Raw genomic sequence first — 20,540 nt, 5'->3', positions numbered from 1 at the left:
CTTGTTTAGGGTTAATTTCACAATCTCGACTTTCTAGCTTAGGGCATTTTTAAAAGTCAATTCATGCTGATGCTTACAACTTTTATACATCATTGGCCACGGTGACCCTTTGAATGAAAAAGATGCATCTGTTCGCTAATTGCAAAGGCTTGCTCGCGCCGGGTGCCTGTTCATCACTGGTATTATAGGTCACATTTTTAAAACGTTGTATACGCAAAAACACTACACCAACTTCTTTTAGTATATGTTCATTGTTTAAAATTGCTTCTAAATAGGAGAAATAGGCCTATATAATATTTTTTCGCTTTTTTCGCTATTTTTGTCCGCTTCATTTACTTACGTAATCAGCCCGCTGCCTTTAATGTCGCTTCAAACAGGGGAAAGGACACGTACGAGCCCGAACTTTACCAATACAATTTCTCTTTTTTCAGGAGAAATACACACTGAAAAATTGCAATGAGTGTCAACTTGTAATGTAATATTGAAAGATAAAAAAAAAAACTTGTAATGTAATAATTATTCTATTCGAATTGAGATAAACTTGTTTTTGCAATAGATATGCCCTTAAGGGGGTCTCCCAGGCCCGTACGCAGGATTTTTTTGGGGGGTGCTGATTTTGAAAAAGTGGACTTTTTTGCCAAAGGGGGGGGCGATTTTGTGAAAAGTGGACTTTTCCCCCCAAATTTGGACCTTTTTTTGACCAAAAATAAAAACATGATTTTTTGGCTCGCTACGCTCGCAAATTCTTAAATTTTGGGACTTTTTGCATACTTTTGCAAATTTGGGGAGGTGCGGTCGCACCCCCCGCACCCCCCCTGCGTACGGGCCTGGGGTCTCCTCCGGCAATCACAACATTATGCCTTACCGTATATCATTTATATGTAAGAAAAATAATTATCAAGCATGACTCTCCCGTGGTTTTATTTAAAACAAACTCATATAGTGACCATAAAAATTAATAAAAACATTCCGTCTTTCAACACGCGGTAGGCCCTATTCAAAATTCCCGGGCACTACGGTACTCAAAATATTGGACCTGCCTGTCGTCTATCACACGGTAGAGGATAGTCAAAATAAAAATTCCTATCGTTTATTCTCCCATTCTTCTTCATAAAACCCAGGTGGTGAGTGCCGCGCATTCTCTAAATTCAGTACATTTCCGTTGTCAACCGTTTAATTGAATGGGATTATTTTGAAATTTTAAAACGCTTAAAATATCACACAAAAAGATACCCGGTACCGTAATAAATAATAAATACAAGCTAAACCGTTGGGGTTCGATAATGAGTCCCACAAAACTAAACCAAGTGTGTGGAAAATGCCCGGGGGCACTTGGATACAGGGCCTAGGTGTGCGCACTTTCGCACTAAGGGGCATTCGGTGAGAGCAAAATGTACAAAATATGGGGTCAATGGGCGAGAGCATGATTTTTGGCATTCGGTGAGCAAAATGTAAAAAATATGGGGTCATCGGGTGAGAACATGAGCTTTTTTTTTTAATGGAATCTTTGGGTGAACCGAAACAGCGCCACAGAAACCTCGAAAATGGAATTTCTAGTTCTAAATGGCTTCAAATTTCTTTGTTTTTCAAAATAAGTAACAAAATCAGTGATAAATGAAAGTTGCTGTTCAAATCGAACTTGTAAGGGTCTTTGGGTGACAGATCAGATGGAAAAATAGGGGGTCTTCGGGTGGCAGAGCATGTGTTCGTATATGGGGTCTTTGGGTGACAGCGATGCTGAAAAAGGGGGTCTTAACAGCCCTACGCGTCACCTCCAAAGTTGGAGTGCCTCCCCCCACACCGACATCGCCTGGCTAATAATTATTTGGTGCAGCAGAGACATTAAAATGAATACACGGGATCCATACACGTGAATTGCTATGCACGATTTTGATATCAGACGAAAATCTTCGGATACTGGGTTACAAAATGATGAATATCTCCCGTAAATGAATTTTTCTCAAGAAACCAGATGTGGTCTCATACACTTGAAAATACGTGTATTATAGTCGTTAGCGTGCGCTTTGAAAATTGGCCGTGCGCTTTGAAGTCAAAATTTGACCAAAACTCTCAATTTTATATTGCGTTGGTCCTATATGGACTACAGCGCGCAGCAGACTATAGCGGCACTCACTCAAGTGGAGAGTATAACCATTGACCGCAATGTCGTATGTACAAGCTTGCTCACAGAGCGAGGAATCAATTACCCCGTCTATACAGTAGCCTTAGTCAAGTCACTTCGCTAATAATATGCATCTCATAAGGTCCGAATAAAATGGTCATAGGTGGCTGTGGATTCAACCTACCATGGCGATTTCTACTATGAAGATATCGGGGCGATGTCACTGTGCCCCCGAGGGAAAATGCCCGGGGGAAATGCCATAGGCCTAAAGGCTGAGGGGTTTTGCCGGCTCTCTCCGACCTGCTCCGACCATCATGCCACTCGCCGCCTGATAAAATTGATCGAAACTGGCCATATTTTCTAGCTAGCAAACCAGCGGGATTTGGAACTCGTTTTGCGTGCTTAAATAGAACAACCGTGAATTTAGTGTCACCCGTTGGTTGTTCCATATATACTATTGCCATAGATGAACTCCTGGATGGGGCAGCTTTAATTAGCATGAGGCCACATTGATATGTAAATAGCGTATTGTTATTTAAATTTGTGCCCAGACGTATTGAGGGCGACAGTCATGTTATCCAGACGGAGAATGGCTGCATATGCCGGGCATGTCAATATGCTGAGTGAAGGCTGATAATCACCTTTCTGTATAGGTAATAAGCTAGTATATTTCGTGTACCAGTTGGTTATAACAAAAATTAGTATCATATTAAATATATTAAATGTATAAACTTTGAAATTTACATGAATTTGAAGAGCAGAGCTTCGAAATCTAGCTAAGTCAGGTGATGTGAAATTCTGCTGCGTAACCCCCTCTGCGTGGTAGAATTATATTCATAAAACATTGAATTTAACAGATATCATGGTCAGCCAACCACGATTTATCAGCATTTAAAATATATGCATATCAAAACCTTTCTATGTGAAAAGTAACATGTTTTTACCCAAAATAATATTCACTGCGCAATGAAAAGCGAAAGTGACCTTGATCAACGCGAGCTGTGTGGAGTCATGCTAAAAATAGATCGTATAGTCTACGCAAAGTCTACGCTTGGTCGCATTTCACTGTAATGCGAATTATGCTGTGCCATATAGACTGTGACTAAGACTAGTGGGTTTTTGTATGCGGCGAGACTAAATTCAGGTCTCACTGTTGGCAGGGCACCCTTTTAAAGGGTGCCACTTGGAAATTTGGAAAATCCTTAAAAGGGTGGGGGTTTAAACTTTGTTGGTAAAAAGGGTGGATTGATATAAAGGGTGGGAGTAAAATAAAAAGGGTGGGAGTGCCAGCTTACAATATAATTATTTTCATTGAATGATAAAATCATCCTAGTTTCCAAGAATAAGTGCATGCCAAACCACTGCCAGCAAACCATATCGCAAACCAACTTCGCAAGATAAAATTCCATTTGATGCATATTTACATCCACTAGGTTATCGTGTGATGATAGGTGCAGAATTCGCCGTACTTGATTTACTTCGAACCAAATTGCCTATGACTTCAATGTAGGCCTATACAAATAGGGGAAAAAGCAAAAAGTGATGGGGTCAGGAATTTTCATTATAAAGGGTGCCTCAGTAAAAAGCATGGGGGTCAGGAATTTTCAATATAAAGGGTGCCTCAATAAGGGACCGCTCATTATTAATGTCGGGGGGGGGCCGGGAAAAATGTAGGGGGGTTATGTGATTTTCACTTTGACAAATAGGGGGGTTATGTGATTTTATTTTTCCTGATAGGGGGGTCATGTGAAATTTAATAGTCATTCACTATTTTTTTAATACCAAGTATCCAGGAAGGTCTTGCATGTACAGTAACAATATATCGGAGGGGGGGGTTATGTGATTTTGTTTGATTCAATAGGGGGGGGTTACGTGAAATTGATTCATCGCAATAGGGGGGGTTAGGTATTTTTCACCCATAAAGCTCAACATTTTCCCGCCCCCCCTCCCGCATTAATAATGAGCGGTCCCTAAAAAGGGTGGGGGTAAAATAAAAAGGGTGGGGGTCAAACCCCACTGCCAAGTATGGGTCTATCATAATAAATAAATTATAAATAAATTTTGGATTTATAAATTCATAACCATTAGGGAAAATGTCTATACAGTCGATTAACCCGAGGACATTTTTAATAGCGTAGCGCTATTTCGTAGAGTGACTGTTGGAACAGGGCAGGTTTGACAGGAAAACCCAGAAAAACTTGATTCGACGCAGGGAAAGGAACACAATTTAGTGAAAACATGGAATAAATAAAAATTCAGACGGGTTCGTGGAAGCACCTACAGCTTCAAAAAAATAATTTTAGGGTTAAGGAATATCTCAAGGTAATATAAACGTGGGAACAGAATTCTGAGTTCACTAGTTCGAAATTGACGGCGATTTAAAGAAAAATTTGGCAATTTTTAGCCAGTTTTCTGTTGCGTTTTGAATGGCCAAGTCTGTCGTGGATTCACTGATTCTGAAATGTTAAAGGTTTTGATATGTTAATTAACAAAGATAAATAATAAAGAGTAGGCTACAAATGGCAATTAACTAGTAAACAAGCCTGAAATCTTAAAATGTTGCCACGTGATTTCCCGAACACATGATATGTCATATGTGACCACTGTGCATTTCTTTACCTCCGTATAAAATTAATCAATAATTCATGCTGGGAGCCAAGTAACATTCTGTGATTTTCTGTCTGCTTTGTGCAGATTGGTATTTTATTTTACTTGAGAGCATAATAGAAATACATAAGACGAATAAGGCGCCATGATGGAAGGTCAGGTCGGGTATCAAAGGTTATTATAACTTAAATAGGCCTACTACTTGTATTTCACACCTTGCCTCTGTCACATATTTCCTTCATATTATTGACAGCAAGTCCTAATTTTGACTTTACTATTGCAAAATGTCATTTCATATCAAATTAGTAGACTTTCTTTGAAAAAACATATCACTGGTGCCTAATGGGAATACCCGTCCGCCATTTCATTAAACTGGATCGTTTTCGCCTGGTTTGTGCCCAGATGTATGAGGGAAGTGCTATACTCTCATTGAACAGGCAAAGTTCGCAAAACGAACAACGTTGTTATTTGCCAATATCAATTAACATGATCCAAGGGGTCGAACATGAATTATTCATAACGGATCGATAACTGGCCTCAATTTCTAGGTAGTACTGTAAACCAGCGGAATTTTTCATAGGTTTTGCGTTGCTAATAGAACAACCGTGAATTTAGTGTCACCCCCTTGCTATTGCTACTATCTATTTTTCTCGGTTGCTACATCCTGATTCTTTTATCCATGGTTTGGTTGTGGCATCCGCATACACGGCGGTGTGAAGTTCTCGCTTGCCTTTGCTGCAGTTTAAGCTAGATTTCCAATTTTCACAAAGCTCTGGCGTAGCCATAAGCTATACATGTTCGACTGTGACATTCATGCATTTGGACGTTAATATCATGTTGGATATAGTGATTGTCTCTGTCTCTGGAAAATGGTAAGTCCGATCAACTGTCCGATCCCGGCCATCATGATCATGATCATCGGGGTTGTTCCAGTGTTGTTGTAATGCTTCCGTCAATTGCAAGCCCGGCTACCAGGGACCCGGGCACTGTAGACACAATACCCGGGACTGTCACCCTTAGTACAAGGAACTTATCGCTCATTCTACAAAATCCGGTGCCAATAGCCTTTTTTCCATTCTTTGGTCCACAAACACTTTGTCGAGCATTTAGGTCATCACATATGTTGTTTTTCTGGTAGAACTCAACGAGATCTACACGGACATATATAGTTTTCCATACTTTAAATGCTTTCTTCAGCATGATTAACCCTTGCAAAGGCTCAAAATCGCTAAAATGCGTTTCCACTGCTCAAGTGTCATATCTGACCCTGAATATTTTCTTTGAATAAATGCGATTTCTTTACATATTTGTTGTTTTTTAATTAGATAACGCACCATCATATTGTTTATCAACATTATTTTTTAGTTTTTAAAACGTCTTTGTGTAATTCTAAAATAAATTGCACTTTCCACCAAAACGCTGTGAGCTACGGTACCCTTTTTTAACACACGTTATTGGAAAGAAGTAAAACAGAGGTATCAATGTAATTTGCGGTTTTTGAAAGGAAACACTCATAGGTTTTTAAAATCACAGTAAAAATCGTGATGCTGTAGCATTTTTGGCATAGAAATGTTGTAAACATTGAAATTTCGACCGACCATGTTAAGATTGGTGAGCTACGTTACCAGGATTCTATAGTATGCACTTGTATTACATGTACTTCCTAATAATATGTGAAAGCTACCAGTGGTCGAACCCCATTTATATTAGAATTAACCGACATAACGTTCTAACGTTCGCAAATCACGTTTAAAAAACATTAAAAACCCGTGAACTACGTTACTGTGAGCTACGTTACACACTCATTTACGCATCTTCAAAACTTCTATGAAATGGTGAAATCGGTTTTACATTTCACTCAAGTGATCTTTAGTTTGCATTTTATGACCTTGGATTGAGTAAAACCAGCCCATTTTGTAGTCGGTTACGTAGCTCACATTACATTGAGTTTTAGTGTTAAAAACATCATGACTTCTTGAAAGAAAAATATGCAAGTGGTGTTGGCAATTTTTTACATCTGAAAGTAGTGATACATTTACTCTTAAAAAACACTAAAAGCAGGTAATTTTGAACAACTTTATTTTTTTCATTTTTTTTAGTGGATTGGCACCGGATTTTGTAGAATGAGCGTTATACGATGTCCTCATTCACAAACTGATACTATCTGTCCATCGTATAAGACTGTTACCGCACGGCAACTGGTTGAAGGAATATTACACAGTCAAGAATAGGCTCCATCATTTTTGTGTTCTGATTCCTCCCAGTCTCCCAAAACATCAAAACATCAAAAGCGTTGCACTTATACTTACTTAAAGGAGTATTTCGTGATCCTAGCATCCTATTTTTATGACATTTTTCAGTACATATCCACGAAAAAAGCATATTCCCAAAATTTCAGTTGATTCCGATATTGCGTTATGCGAGTTATGCATGATTATGTGTATTACACTGCTCCATAGACAATGCATTGTAATTTCGTTCTGGTGCACCAGAACGAAATTCAAATTTCACAATATCTTTGCAAAACGAATCAATCTGCAAGAAATATTTTGTACATAAACATTATGTAGCCAGAGGTTTCCAGTGATATAAAAATCTCAACTTTTTTTGAGAAAAGTGGGGGGATAAGGCTGTGGATCACGAAATGCCCCTTTAAGACTGTCCTTTTTCATATAACGCAGACAAAGTAGGGCCAACTTGCCTAGAAATGGTCATATTTTGGCAAGAAATATCTCTGTGTAATCCTATGTAAGTCCCATATCACATCGTTATCGGCGATCGAGGACGAGGTTTTTTTCTTCTGAAGTTTGGTTGGTACCCACCAGCGTCATGCATGTGATGTGACACGGCTAAAATAAGCGACCGGGAATCGGGGATCGTTAAAACGTCAACAAATTTCAAAACATAGAAAGCAGTAAACTTATTGGCGAGCGGTCCGAATTTTGAGCCATAAGTTTACGTGGCGTGGTGAACTATGTCACCCTGAAATTACCAGAAAGTACGTCCCCGGTACCCGGGATGTACAATCAGTCGTCCAGGTAGCGGGGCCATGAAACATGAAAATACTTAAATTTTGGATTTGCTGATTAAAAACATTGAAAATTAAATAATTAATACCGGTACAGCACTTTGAAACCCGGCTGGCATGGGCGGGGCCGGGGACAGTACCGGGGGTTTCACCCACAATTTGTGACCCGGTACCCGGGGCATGGCGGGGATTATTACAATTGCCTTTGGTAATCTTCCCCGCTACGTCCCCGCTGTGCCCGGGTCCCTGGTAGCCGGGCTTGCAATTGACGGAAGCATAAAACTTAGCCCGAGGTAGTTAACTGTAACCATCAGAGGTGTAAAGCTGGTTTCATACTACCCTGCCCCTTGCCGCTGAGCGGTGTGGCGCCGCGCACTGCAGACAAACAGACACAATCAAGGCTTGTCATTGGTTGAATCGCCCTGCCGCTTGCCGCTGCGGCAGGAAAGTATGCTGGGGGGCATAAGTCTTCCGGAAATTCCCGGAATTCCGGAAATGTTTTTTTTTTACATTTCCGGGATTGGATGATGATAATTAGTCATAAAAAGAGCAAAAAAAAAATAAAATTTGAGGGGGGGTGTGATACCTAGTCCTGCCAGCAAGACTTCAGTCTTTATCATAATGACATCTACGGAGCTGGTATGACGAGTTACAGTTACTGGAACTAGGGTGATACCCTGCAGCCTATTCCCCGGACAAGCCCTGTGCACTTCCGGAAATTTGGCGAGGTGCTCGCCTTTGGCTCGCATGTTTTTCAGGGAGTGGATCGTTACCTCGCTTACACTTCTGAACCATAGGTCCGTACATGTATGTACATGTAGATGTCATTATGTTTATGATAAAGACTGAAGACAGAAAACACAATAAACTTATCCCAATTATCTTTTACAATTAAATTAAAAAATGTTTTTGGTTTCCTATGCATTACACACAATTTCTGACATTAAAAAGTGTCATATTAACAGGTCATGGCAAAAAGTTATCTTTTTTTCACTTTTTATTGAAAGAATTCATGTACGGTATATCAACACATTAAAATAGTTTGCATTGGTCTGGGAACACTTTTTAAAAAAAACCTTGACTTGCCGTTTATTGGGTTTTCTGTCTGAATTAAGTCTTGCTCAAGACTATAGCCCGAAACATCATGGCCCTGTTCCTTCGTACAGAGAAGGACAGTGGAAATCGTAGTGACGGAGTGAGTACCTCGGGCTTTAAGCAAGACTAATGCCCTCAGCATACTTTCCTGCCGCTGCGGCAGGCGACAGGGCATTTCAACCAATGACAAGCCGTGATTGTCTTCGTTTGTCTGCAATGCGCGTGAGCCATGCCGCTCAGCGGCAAGCGGCAGGGTTACAGTATGAAACCAGCTTTAAGCTGAATATATATACTCAATCGCTGAGCGATTGTGATTACACGCTTTTGAAAAGCAATGGGTAATCGCCGAATTTTGCGATGTATCGCTCGTCGCTTTGCATTTATATTTATCACGGCGATAGCGATTGCAGACGACAATTAAAATATTCTAAATGCCACAAAATACATTTTTAAAACATCCGTTGCTGTCAATAATTATTGCTTTGAATTAACAATTCATCACCAAAAATTAATAATCGAGAAAGGTAAATTAATTAGCAAAATAATAGATTCAGATGGTTGTATATGATTGGTTGACGCATTCACGTGTCAAGCGATATCGCAGGGAAGTTGAGATTTCTTCAACTTGCAATTTAAGCGACATCGTTTTTGCCTCGGCGATTTGAATCGATTGATCGGCTTGACGCTCTGGAAATGTAAGTATAAACATTGAGCATGCGTGAAAATCGCTTTTCTGCAAAAGCGATTGAGTATAAATTCAGCTTAAGCCCGAGGTACTCACACCTCCGTCACTACGATTTGTGCAGTCCTGTGAGGAAAGAACAACTATAGGGCCATGTAGTCCGAATAATCAGACCCAGAACAAATTAATTTCTGACATGATCGTGTTCTGGGTCTGAACTGTTTCCATTCGAAATCTTGATGCCAAATTGGACAAAAGAAGCACATGGTCCTTTCAAACTTCACTTTTTTTTTTAATCCCCTATTCATGTTGCGTGAATCACTCTATTGTGGACCATCCTTTTGATACTTGAGTATTTGGACAAGCGGAACAGTTTTGACGGGCCCTTTGTCTACCTCTCTGTTTGTAAACAAACGAGGAGGTCGAAATTGTCCTCCTCTGCGAATATACGAAAGGCAGCGTAATAGTACGGCACTAAGGGCCATGATGTTTCGGGCTAGTTGTAACTACAAATTTCGTTTGAGGACTTCATGACTTGTTCTCAGGTTGTAGTAGTCAGAATAATCAGACCCAGAACAAAATATTAATTTCTGACATGATCGTGTTCTGGCAGCAGGTGCATCTATAGGGTGTCTTCAGTGTTAATTTTTAATTTGTTTTCATCCGGGTGGGGGGGGGGGGAGGGGGGACTTCAATATGAATGGTAAAGGTGTAGGGCTGGCACTTTCGCACTAAGGGGCATTCGGTGAGAGCAAAATGTAAAAAAATATGGGGTCATTGGGTGAGAGCATGATTTTTGGCATTCAGTGAGAGCAAAATGTAAAAAATATGGGGTCATTGGGTGAGAACGTGACCTTTTTTAAATGGAATCTTTGGGTGAGAGCTGAAAAAGCACTACAGAAACCTTGAAAATCAAATTTCTGCAAGTTCTAAATCAATCTAAATGGCTTCAAATGTCTTTTTTTTTTTTAATAAGTAACAAAATCAGTGATAAATAAAAGTTGCTGTCTTTGGGTGACAGATCAAATGAAAAAAAATAGGGGGTCTTCGGGTGCCAGAGCATGTGTTCGTAAAAAAATATGGGGTCTTTGGGTAACAGCGATGCTGAAAAAGGGGGTCTTAACAGCCCTACATACGCGTCACCTCCAAAGTTGGAGTGCCCCCCGGGGTTTTCATTATACATGTAAAGGTCGCAAAATATTAATATTGACAATAATTTCCGGCCCCCAACTCAACACAAAAGTTGACAACCATGAGAGTTACCAAATCTTTGAAAGGCCCCTTTGCAGTGATTTTATTTTTCATCAAATTTTATACCACCCTTTTTCATGCAAAATCTAGGACAAAATTTGGCCAAAAACAACCCCTTTTTTGTGGTTTTCAACTATAATTTTAAACATCCCTTTTCAATGATTAGAATTTCAAACACCCCTTTCAATTACACTATAATCAAGTACTGCGGGTACTCCTTTTATCCTATTACCCCTATTTTGTTGATTTCACTGTCAAATTTCATGGACAGTGCAAATGAAATACCCCCTATTTTGCCAATTTCGCGGTCCTTGGTACTGGTAAAAAAATTACCCCTTTTCCGCGCAGGCGCAGGGCGGTCGCTAGACCATTTTCTCAGGGGGGTGTCGAAATATTAAAATTTTGCTGGTTAAGGCCTATTATGGCCGGATTTACCTTTTGCTGGCCCTTCAGCAACATGATTACCACCCCTGGCTCTTCGGATAGAAGACATCCCTCCACCACACTGAAGTTTTTCCAAGCTGCCCCCAGAATTCCTTTACTGAGGAAAAATGCACAAAATCTTGATATAAAGTGCGCGCACAGTGCACAAAAATTTGCTATTTCAATCCTAAAATTCAATGAGGGATGAACCGGAGTCACCGAGCCCGGGGGTAAAATTCCCTATTGTCCCACTGATCTAGTTTACAAAAGAATATTACTGGGACTTATGCGCGCGAAGCGCGAAAACAATGCAATTTCAATGCTAAAATGAACACAATTGAGGACAATTGTGGGTCCCAGTACTAATATTGTGCGAAAGGAAGATATCTAGGCCTTTCACATCTTTTTGTTAATTTAGTCCAGGTATTTTGATCCAGCTCATGAGTTTTATGCTTATATGAGTTTTATGCTTTATACAGCAATTTGGCAGTTTAATGCTAAATGTTTCAAAATGGTCTTAATTTTTTGTCTAAAATAGACCAAAAGGAAGATGCAAATCGCAAATTTTGTCGCAACATTTCTGCCGACTGAGCAGGGAAGGGACTAACTTGCCACCATGCCCATATGGCCAGTGGCGTAGAATTCTTTTTAACATTAGGGGATGGGGTTGAAAATATTTCTTGAAGTATCTAGTGAATCCGGCACCTTATCAGATTATGCTATGCACGCAAAGCGCGGGAAACAATTACCATATTGAAGCTAAACCAGTGGTGAAGTGTGGTACAAAAGTGGAATTAATTCTAATTTGCACTTTTTAGGTTTATATGGCCAAATGTGAGGTTAATTCGGTCATTGGGGTTCTCAACTTTTAACTGTTAAATCAGCAAGTAATTTAAAGTTCTGCTTTCTTTAAAGTCTCTGTTTGTCTTGGGTTTTTTCAAGACATTTCTTATTTCAGTCTTTAAACATGTGTATTTTCACAATGTTTACATTGTTAAATAAACTGAAAGTAAGTTTCAACTTAACTTGATTGTCTCTTGTATGATTATTTCACTTTTCTGGTTATTTTGATGGCTTTTCAAAATATTATGAAAATAATTATTTCCTGAAAACTAAATTTCTTTTTCCTTTTAAAGAAATTTCCAAAATATTTGCATATTTTAGCAACAAAATAAATTCCAAAATATTTGCAAATTTTTTTTTTTTTTTTTGTTTTTTTTGCAAATAGCTTAGGCGTTTTTTTTTCCTGCCTATTTTTTTTTTTTCTCCTGATTTTTTTCAGGATTTTATGATGAAGTAAGTGTCCTTTCACAGTTCATAGTTCTTTCAGTGTCCTTTCACAATTCTTCATCCAACAATCTTCAATCTTGCACTGATGATTCTCAGGTTTCGTAGTCACTCAGGTACGCTGGTTTCCGTCGACTCCTTTGTAGCCTTGGTGTCTTTGTCGTAGCCACTGGTTCCGGATCTGAAGTTAGTTGTGGTGGTTCTTCTGTTGTTTCTTGTGGTTCTTGATTTTGCTGAACCATGTCTTGAACAGGTGCTTGAATATTTGCCAACATGTGTTCTCTCCAATCTGGCGTTAACTCAGCTTGAACTTCATCTTCTCTGTTTTGCACTACAGCATTTGCCAACTTAAATCTAGCTGCATCACGGTAGATCTCTCTTCCATCCGTGACTCTTCTGGCTGCAATAGATGATCCATCAATTATATAACATAGAATGCTGGTTCATAAGCTGTTGTCCATTTAGTCTTCTTTGTTTGCTTCAGCAATACATAATCTCCAACAACAAATGTATGCTGTTTAGTGTTCTTGTTTTCTGCCTGGTGTTTCACTTTGTCTTTGTAATCTTGATCTTGCTTGTTGATATCTTGCTGAATGTCTTCTTGATCAGGATTTGTGATCTGATCTAGCTTTGTTCTGACTTTTCTGTTCATGAGCGCTTTGTATGGTGCTATGCCAGTTGCTGGGTGTGGTGTTGAGCGATACCCAATTAACATATCTTGCATAGCTAGAATGCTATTTCTTCCTTGTAACTTGGCAATTTGTTCAGTCTTATTCACCATCTTCATGAAACTCTCTGCTTCACCATTAGCTCTAGCATGCTCCGGTGTCACTTTGTGATGTGTGAATCCCTCTTCTTTTGCAAAATCTGCAAATGCTTGTGAGTTGAACGGTGGGCCGTTATCACTTTCGACTCTTCTCGGAGTTCTGTGCGTTGCGAACATCTTCTTTAGTGCTTTCTTGGTAGGTTCTGCACTTGTCGAATAGGTAACTTCCACTTCAGGATATCTGGTTCTCTTGTCAATGCATACAAAATTGTAATGTCCATCTGGATATGGTCCTCCGAAATCTATCGCAACAACATCCCATGGTTTCTCTGGTATCGGTGTCATTTTAACAGGTTCGGTCTTGTGTTCTTTAGTTGTAACTCTACACTCGTAGCATTGGCCTATAATCTCTTCAACCATACTGTTCATGGTCGGAAACCAGTATTTATCTCTCAGTAGTTTCTTGGTTTTAGTCATGCCAAGGTGTCCTAGACTATGTGCCGCCTTGATCACCTTTCTCTGAAGTACTCTTGGAATTACAATCTGACTCATTCTGAAGATTATATCTTCCTCGATGTACAACTCATATCTGACGTTGTGGAATGGCTGTATGTCTTGATCTTTCTTGGAACAATCCCAGTCATTCTTCAGGATTCGCTGCTTCACCTTCTGCAGTTGTTCATCTTGTGCTGTCTCTTCTTTGATTCTGTCTATCACTACTGCATGATCTTCTTCAATGTGCTTAACCATGTGCTCTGTTTCCTCGCTTTCTGTTTCTGGCAAAGGATGTCTTGATAGGAAGTCTAACGGATCTTGCTCATCTCTACCTGGCTCATAGATTAGTTCATAGTCAATGTCTTGTAGATCCATAACCCACTTCTCAATTCTTGGTGGTAGCTTAGCAGTTGCCTTATTGAACATTGGAATTAATGGCTTGTGTGCTGTTATGATCTTGAACTTCGGTGCTCCTAACAGGTACATTCTGAATCTGTTCTTCGCCCACTTGATGGCGAGAGCATCTTTCTCTGTCTGACTATATCTCTTCTCAGCATCTTCCATTGTTCTACTGATGAAGTGTACAGGCTGAACTCCTTTATCAGTTTCTTGAAATAAGCCAGCTGATAAACCTTCATGGAAACTAGCCTCTGCTCTAACTATGATAGGCTTCCTTGGATCAAAGAACGCTATAGTCTCTGCACTTGTGATTGCTTCCTTGATTTCATTGAAACATCTGTCTTCTTCTGGACCCCATTTGAACTTTGCATCCTTATGTGTGATAGCTCTCAGTGGTGCTGTAAGACTTGAATATCTTGGTACGAACTTCGCAAGATACCCGACCATCCCGAGGAAGCTCATCACTGCTTGCTTCGACTCTGGAGGTTTGCTTTCTCTCACAGCTCTCACTTTCTCTTCTGTTGGTTCTAGGCCTTCTTTTGTGAACTTGTATCCATAAAACTCCAACTGGTCCACGCCAAATTTACACTTCTCTGGGCTAAATGTAATCCCATATTCTGCTGCTCTTTGTAGAACATTCTTCAGTGCTTCATTATGTTCCTCTTCAGTTGCTCCACCAATCAGAATGTCATCTTGTTGGTTCAGACAATTTGGGATGTCCCCAAATATCCTGAAGATGGTCTCGTCAAACATGTCCTGTGACGACTTGGCTCCGAAAATTAATCTTTTCGGTCTGTAATTGCCCCATGGTGTACTAAATGTAGCTACCTTCCTGGACTCGGGATCTAGCATTAGCTGGTGATACCCTGCTTTCATATCCATCTTGGAGAAAATCTTACAGTTGTGGAATTTGTACGTAAAATCTTCCACTACCGTTGCTTGCGTAAATTCTGTTACGGTCCATATACTTGTTCGGTACTCAGTAAATCAACACTTGCTCTGATCATGTGTGGCTCTAGATCTTCTTTCGGTGTTGTCTTGAATCTTGGTTTGGGTTGGACTACCAATGGGCTACACCACGTTACTGACTCGCCTTCCGGTACCCTCTCAAAAATCTCTTGCTTTTCGCTGTCATCTAACCATTTCTTCAACGGTGCTTGCAAATAATATGGTACTTGTCTCGGCTTCTGAGCTACTGGTGCCACTCCAGCTTGCATATTCAGCTTTGCATATATCTCCTTGTCTCCTTTAATGTCTCTAATTTTCCCTATTCCATTGAAGACTTGTGGATACCCATCAACGATTTCTTGGATTGATGATCCGCTTGTCTTTGCTGTATACTTCACACTTGAAATTTCATCTGGAATTCTGAGGTTATTTATCTTCCCAAGTGATCCATCTGGTCTTATCTCCAGCATGCCTAGATCACGTAGTGTGTACTTGCCAAGGAGTGGTGGTGAATTTATTCTTCCATAAACCACGACGAACTTGGTCTTGACTCCCCGTGTGCTGTTTCTCACCACAGCTTTGAACTCCCCTTTCACTGATAACTCGCTTTGAAGAGCACTCAGTTTGACTGTACTTTCAGTAAGTAATTGTTCATTCTCTGATCTGTGAGTGAATGCCTTGTATTGATGTTCATCCATGATGTTGACATCCGCACCGCTATCTGGGTCTATTTGTACTTCCACGTCATTGATCATTACAGTTACTGTATCACTATTATTGTCATTGTCATGTATCTTCTTCACCGGTCTGACTAAGTGTTTTGCTGACTCTCTGAAAAACTCATCATCGGAACTAGTTGATTCCGTATCTTGATACGCTTTTCTGACTTTGTGTTTCTTCTTCACACCTTGTGTTTCTTCTTTCTTCTTGCTTGTATCCTTGTGATAACTTGCTTCACAACATATGGCAAAGTGGTTATACTTGTTACACTTTCGGCATCTCTTCCCGTATGCAGGACAATTTTCACCTGGAGCGTGGCTGTCGGTTCTACCGCAGTACTTGCATGCTTGCCCTGTCCCTTGCTTGGGGTAAGACTTCTTGTACTTTGATGTGTATGGCCTCTGGTATTTCTTGTACTTTGATACTTTGGCTGACTTGACATCGCTTGACTGCGCACCCATCTCTTTCAGTTGCAGTTGAGTATCTTCCAGTTGACCTGCTTCCTTGAGAAGTTGACTCAGGTTCCACTTCTTGTTAATTGCTTTCTGTACTAGGCTTTGCTTTTCTATCATTTGGATTAAATGTTCCAAAATACGTTCCTCGTAGCTATCGCCAAACTCGCATTCTGTTGCTTTTTCTCTCAGCCTGGCTGCATATGCCACAACTGTTTCCTTATTGTTAGGTTTCATCTTCAAGAACAGATACCTGGCATGGTGTTTATTTTTCTTAGGAGTATAATAGTCATTCAACTTTTCTCTCACTTTCTCATACTCATTACTCTGTGCTGGATCTGGTAGACTCTTTGCTAGTCTAGCTATGTCTTTGCCTCCATAAATTATGAGAGCATCTTTCTTATCTACTGCCTCAGTTATCTTGAAATATCTGAACTCCCTTTCTATCTCTTCTAACCAATCTTGCCATGCTATACCAACGCTAATGTGATCATCCACCGAGTGTGTAAATGGATCTATTTTCAAGTTCCTATTGACTACTGTAACGGTTGCTTCTTGATCACCCATTTTTCTTGTCTTCTTCTTCTCTTATTTTCTCTAATTTCTTAGCGTCGACTCACCCTAACAATGCTTCTGGCGATGGAGGAAATATTGCTTTACATGTACCTTCCGCTGTAGGAATTGTTCATCCTCGTCGCCAATTTCGGGACTTAGGCTTGGATAACAAATGACACAAATCACACAAATGATTGTTTAAATGTCTGCCATGTTGTTAACAAAGATTTACCGTATCATTGATGCATAACTATACCGTGCACTTGATGTTTTACTTAAGGGTGCACAACACTGGATATTACAGTATATGACCATCCCCTTATCAATATATTGGGTGATTTATCCCTCATCACCCCTGGGATCTACACCTATGCCTATGGCTAATCTCCATTGGTGCTGATGAAGGGCGCGGTGCAGAAGGGTGATGAGATGCACACATATTTTGTCGATCTTGCAAAATCATTAGTTTATGTCCACATCATCTCAACGGAGTCAACACGCCTGACGACCAACATCATTGTAGGTCCATTATACCCATCCAATAGGGCCTATATTACGAACTGAATGAAGTTTTCTCCCCTTAGTCCCCTCCCTCTCCTCTCCCACTTCTCGTCTCTTTTCCCTCCCCCCCTTTTCTTTCTGCCTTCCCTCTCTCTCCCCCTTCTCTCTCCCTTTCTTTCTTCCTTTCTCTCTTTCCCCCTTGTCGCACCCCCTACACCCTAGACCCTCCCTCGGGTCCATGGAGAACAACTGGTAATGTAGATTACATAGCATTAAAAATCAACCCAATACATGGACCCTCCCAGTCTGTAAGCAATTTGCCTTCCAGTTCCAACAAAATGCTGGGAGTTCACTTTTACGGATTTGGAGTCACGCAATCTTTCTACATACCACGTTCATGTTTTCACTACATTAACGTTTGTGTAAGCGACTAAAACAACGATATTGTATCCGACCAATCAACGCAGCTTGGCAGCGCGGGGATATTTGAAAAGGCTTCCCTAGCTAAATAATGTGCAAACATTTGCAAGCCGCACGCGATAATATACGCAATAGGGACAAGAGGCCTAAGTCCGAGTCGAGTGGTTGCCTTTTTTATTATTGCGCTGCACCATGGGTCTATCAGACGCGTGCCACTTGAGCTCAATACCTCTCAGTTGTTGTTGACAAGTGTCCCATCCGATCTTGTGTCACATCCCGCGGCATAGCTTTGTGCTACCATATTTGAATTGAAACTGGGCGGGCTTTCGTAATTGACATCGAAACAACGTGCTTCGTTGAACGAATATTTGGAAGGAAGATCTCTGACAGATTGGACCAGTCTCGGAATCAGCGCTCAATGGACTTTCGCGTTCACTTATAATACAAGTATATTTCTATATTGCTGCATGGTTGACTGTGGTGGGTGTAATTAGTGGGCGTCGATTTGTGGATGAAGAGGAATGGGTTTTTTTTGGCATAGAAGAAAATAAGGGGGGGTTACAGGACTTTGGCATTTTTTTCATAGGGCATTATGTAATTATTTATTGTTACATTATCCAGAGATGGAACCGAACCGAGACTGGGGGCCAGTCTACCTACACCCCCATCAGTCCATGCGAAAATTAATTCAAGCTTGATCAGAATTGCTGGAAACTTCCAGCTTTTACTTGCATAACCAAGCTTATCTAAGCTTTGGCCAAGGGGAAAATCCCGGTTAAATTCAAACCTTCTGGTTTTAAGCCAGGATAAAAGCTGGAATAAAAATAATCCAGGCTTTTCCAGCTCGTTCTACCTGTAAGAGCTTGGACTTCTCAAACTTGGAGAGAAAAGCTTGAACTCCAACATTATGAGCATGGAAAGCTTGGACTTTAACAGATGAAGCTTGTAGTTTATAACACATTAAAGTCCAAGCTTTTAAGAACAGTGCATTATTGGAGTGGAGGTCAGAGGTCGCCAACTGACAAGGTGAGTTTTCTGGAATACTCTCAGAAGCTACCATTAATTTCAAAAATTTCAAAGTTTAAGGATCATATTTTACAGATGAAATTGTGATATACCAAGACTATAGCTGGAAGAAAGATCAGCTTGTCATAAGTTTATAAACTGTATTTTGTTCCTTTGTTGTTGTTTTTTTGAGGAAACATTCTGGCTTAGAGGTTGTTGAATTCAGCAGACATGCACTGCATTATACATAGGCCCCTACTACAGCATTGATTTGGGTCATTTAGTGACCTGGGTGACCCTGGTAAAAATGTTAGGGTGGTCATGCTGATGTTGTTGGGGTTTATGTTGATGTCTTCAGTCCTGGGCATGTTTCCAGGGCATGTTTGTACTTGTACTTTGAAGTGGGAGAGGTTTCAAATAGGGAGTTCAAACATGGTGAGTTGTCACATCTTCACTGAATTGGAATAATATTTGGATCATAATGGTTTATATATGTTTGTACTTTGAAGAATATGATGTATGGATTTTTGTACTTTGAAGTGGGAGAGTGTCATTTAGAAAGTTCAAATATGGTGAGTTGTTAATTGGTGAGTTCAAATATGGTTAGTTGTCACCTCCGACATATCATTGGACGAGGGTTTTTTTTTGATGAAGTTGGAATGTGGTGTATGTATTGGGGATGTTTACACCTTGAATTGGGATAGGGTTATTTAGAAAGTTCAAATATGGTGAGTTGTTATTTGGAGAGTTCAAATATGGCGAGTTGTCACCTCCAGCATATTATTGTACGAGTTTTGTTTGATAAAGTTGGCATGTGGTGTACTATGTCAATGTTTTGGGGGATGTTTGCACCTTGAATTGGCCTTGAATTGGGAGAGGGTCATTTAAAGTTCAAATATGTGAGTTTGTTATTCAGAGAGTTCAAATATGGTGAGTTACAAGTCACCTACAACACAATAATAAGATTTTTGGTAATTAAAGCTGGGATGTGGTGTGCTAATTCAATGTATTGGTATTGGGGTTATTAGTTTTTTTTCTCCATTAAATTGTTTGATCATTTTCGTTGGATAATCCAAGCTTTATCAAAGCTCAAAATGTCCATTTCAACCACCACAGGCAGCCTAGAAAATGCAGGGAATTCAAGCTTTATCCAAGCTTTCAAATTTCCTGCAGAAAGCCAGGATTTCAATTTTTCTTCCAGCTTTATTTATTCTAGCTTATCCCCTCCAAATTACAACCAGCTTTTCCTAGAAAATGCCGCGAATTCCAAGCTTTCAAATTTCCTGCAGAAAGCTAGGATATCAATTTTTCTTCCAGCTTTATTTATTCCAGCTTATCTCGTCCAAATTACCGCCAGAAGCCAGCTTTATTCAAGCTTTCAAATTTCCTGCAGAAATCCAGGATTTCATTTTTTCTTCCAGCTTTATTTATTCTAGCTTATCTCGTCCAAATTACCGCCAGAAGCCAACTTTTTCCACGCTTTCTAATTTCCTGCAGAAAGACAGGATTTTTCTGCCAGCTTTATATATTCTAGTTTATCCTAGCTTATCCCATCCAAATTACCGCTGGGTTTTTCCAGCTTTTTGCTGGGATTATCCTGGGTTTTTATTCTAGGATATTCTGGAATTATTCTGGTATTTTCTAGCTATTTTTCGTGTGGGCGGGCGACGGCCCTGTTTCCGCGCAATTTGGTAACAACCTGTTTGACCGAGCTCCATATATTCATACATTGCTCACCTATGTTTTCATATCATATTTTGTGCTGAAAAATGATTACAAATGTG

The 20,540-nt window shown here is 40.0% G+C and overlaps 1 protein-coding gene across 1 annotated transcript in view; it reads left to right on the top strand.

The window, feature by feature from the left end:
• The first annotated feature begins 5,448 nt into the window (after positions 1 to 5,448).
• LOC140170453 (uncharacterized) overlaps positions 5,449 to 20,540 on the top strand; it is a 90,358-nt gene continuing 75,266 nt past the window's right edge. Inside the window, exon 1 of the mRNA XM_072193820.1 lies at positions 5,449 to 5,601. The gene's annotated coding sequence lies outside the window, so the exon portion shown is untranslated. The remainder of the gene's footprint in view (positions 5,602 to 20,540) is intronic.

This window comes from Amphiura filiformis, chromosome 14, assembly GCF_039555335.1.
Source record: "Amphiura filiformis chromosome 14, Afil_fr2py, whole genome shotgun sequence".
NCBI lineage: Eukaryota > Metazoa > Echinodermata > Ophiuroidea > Amphilepidida > Amphiuridae > Amphiura > Amphiura filiformis.
Note: the sequence above shows the minus strand (reverse complement) of the source record. Positions and strands in the feature narration are given on the sequence as shown.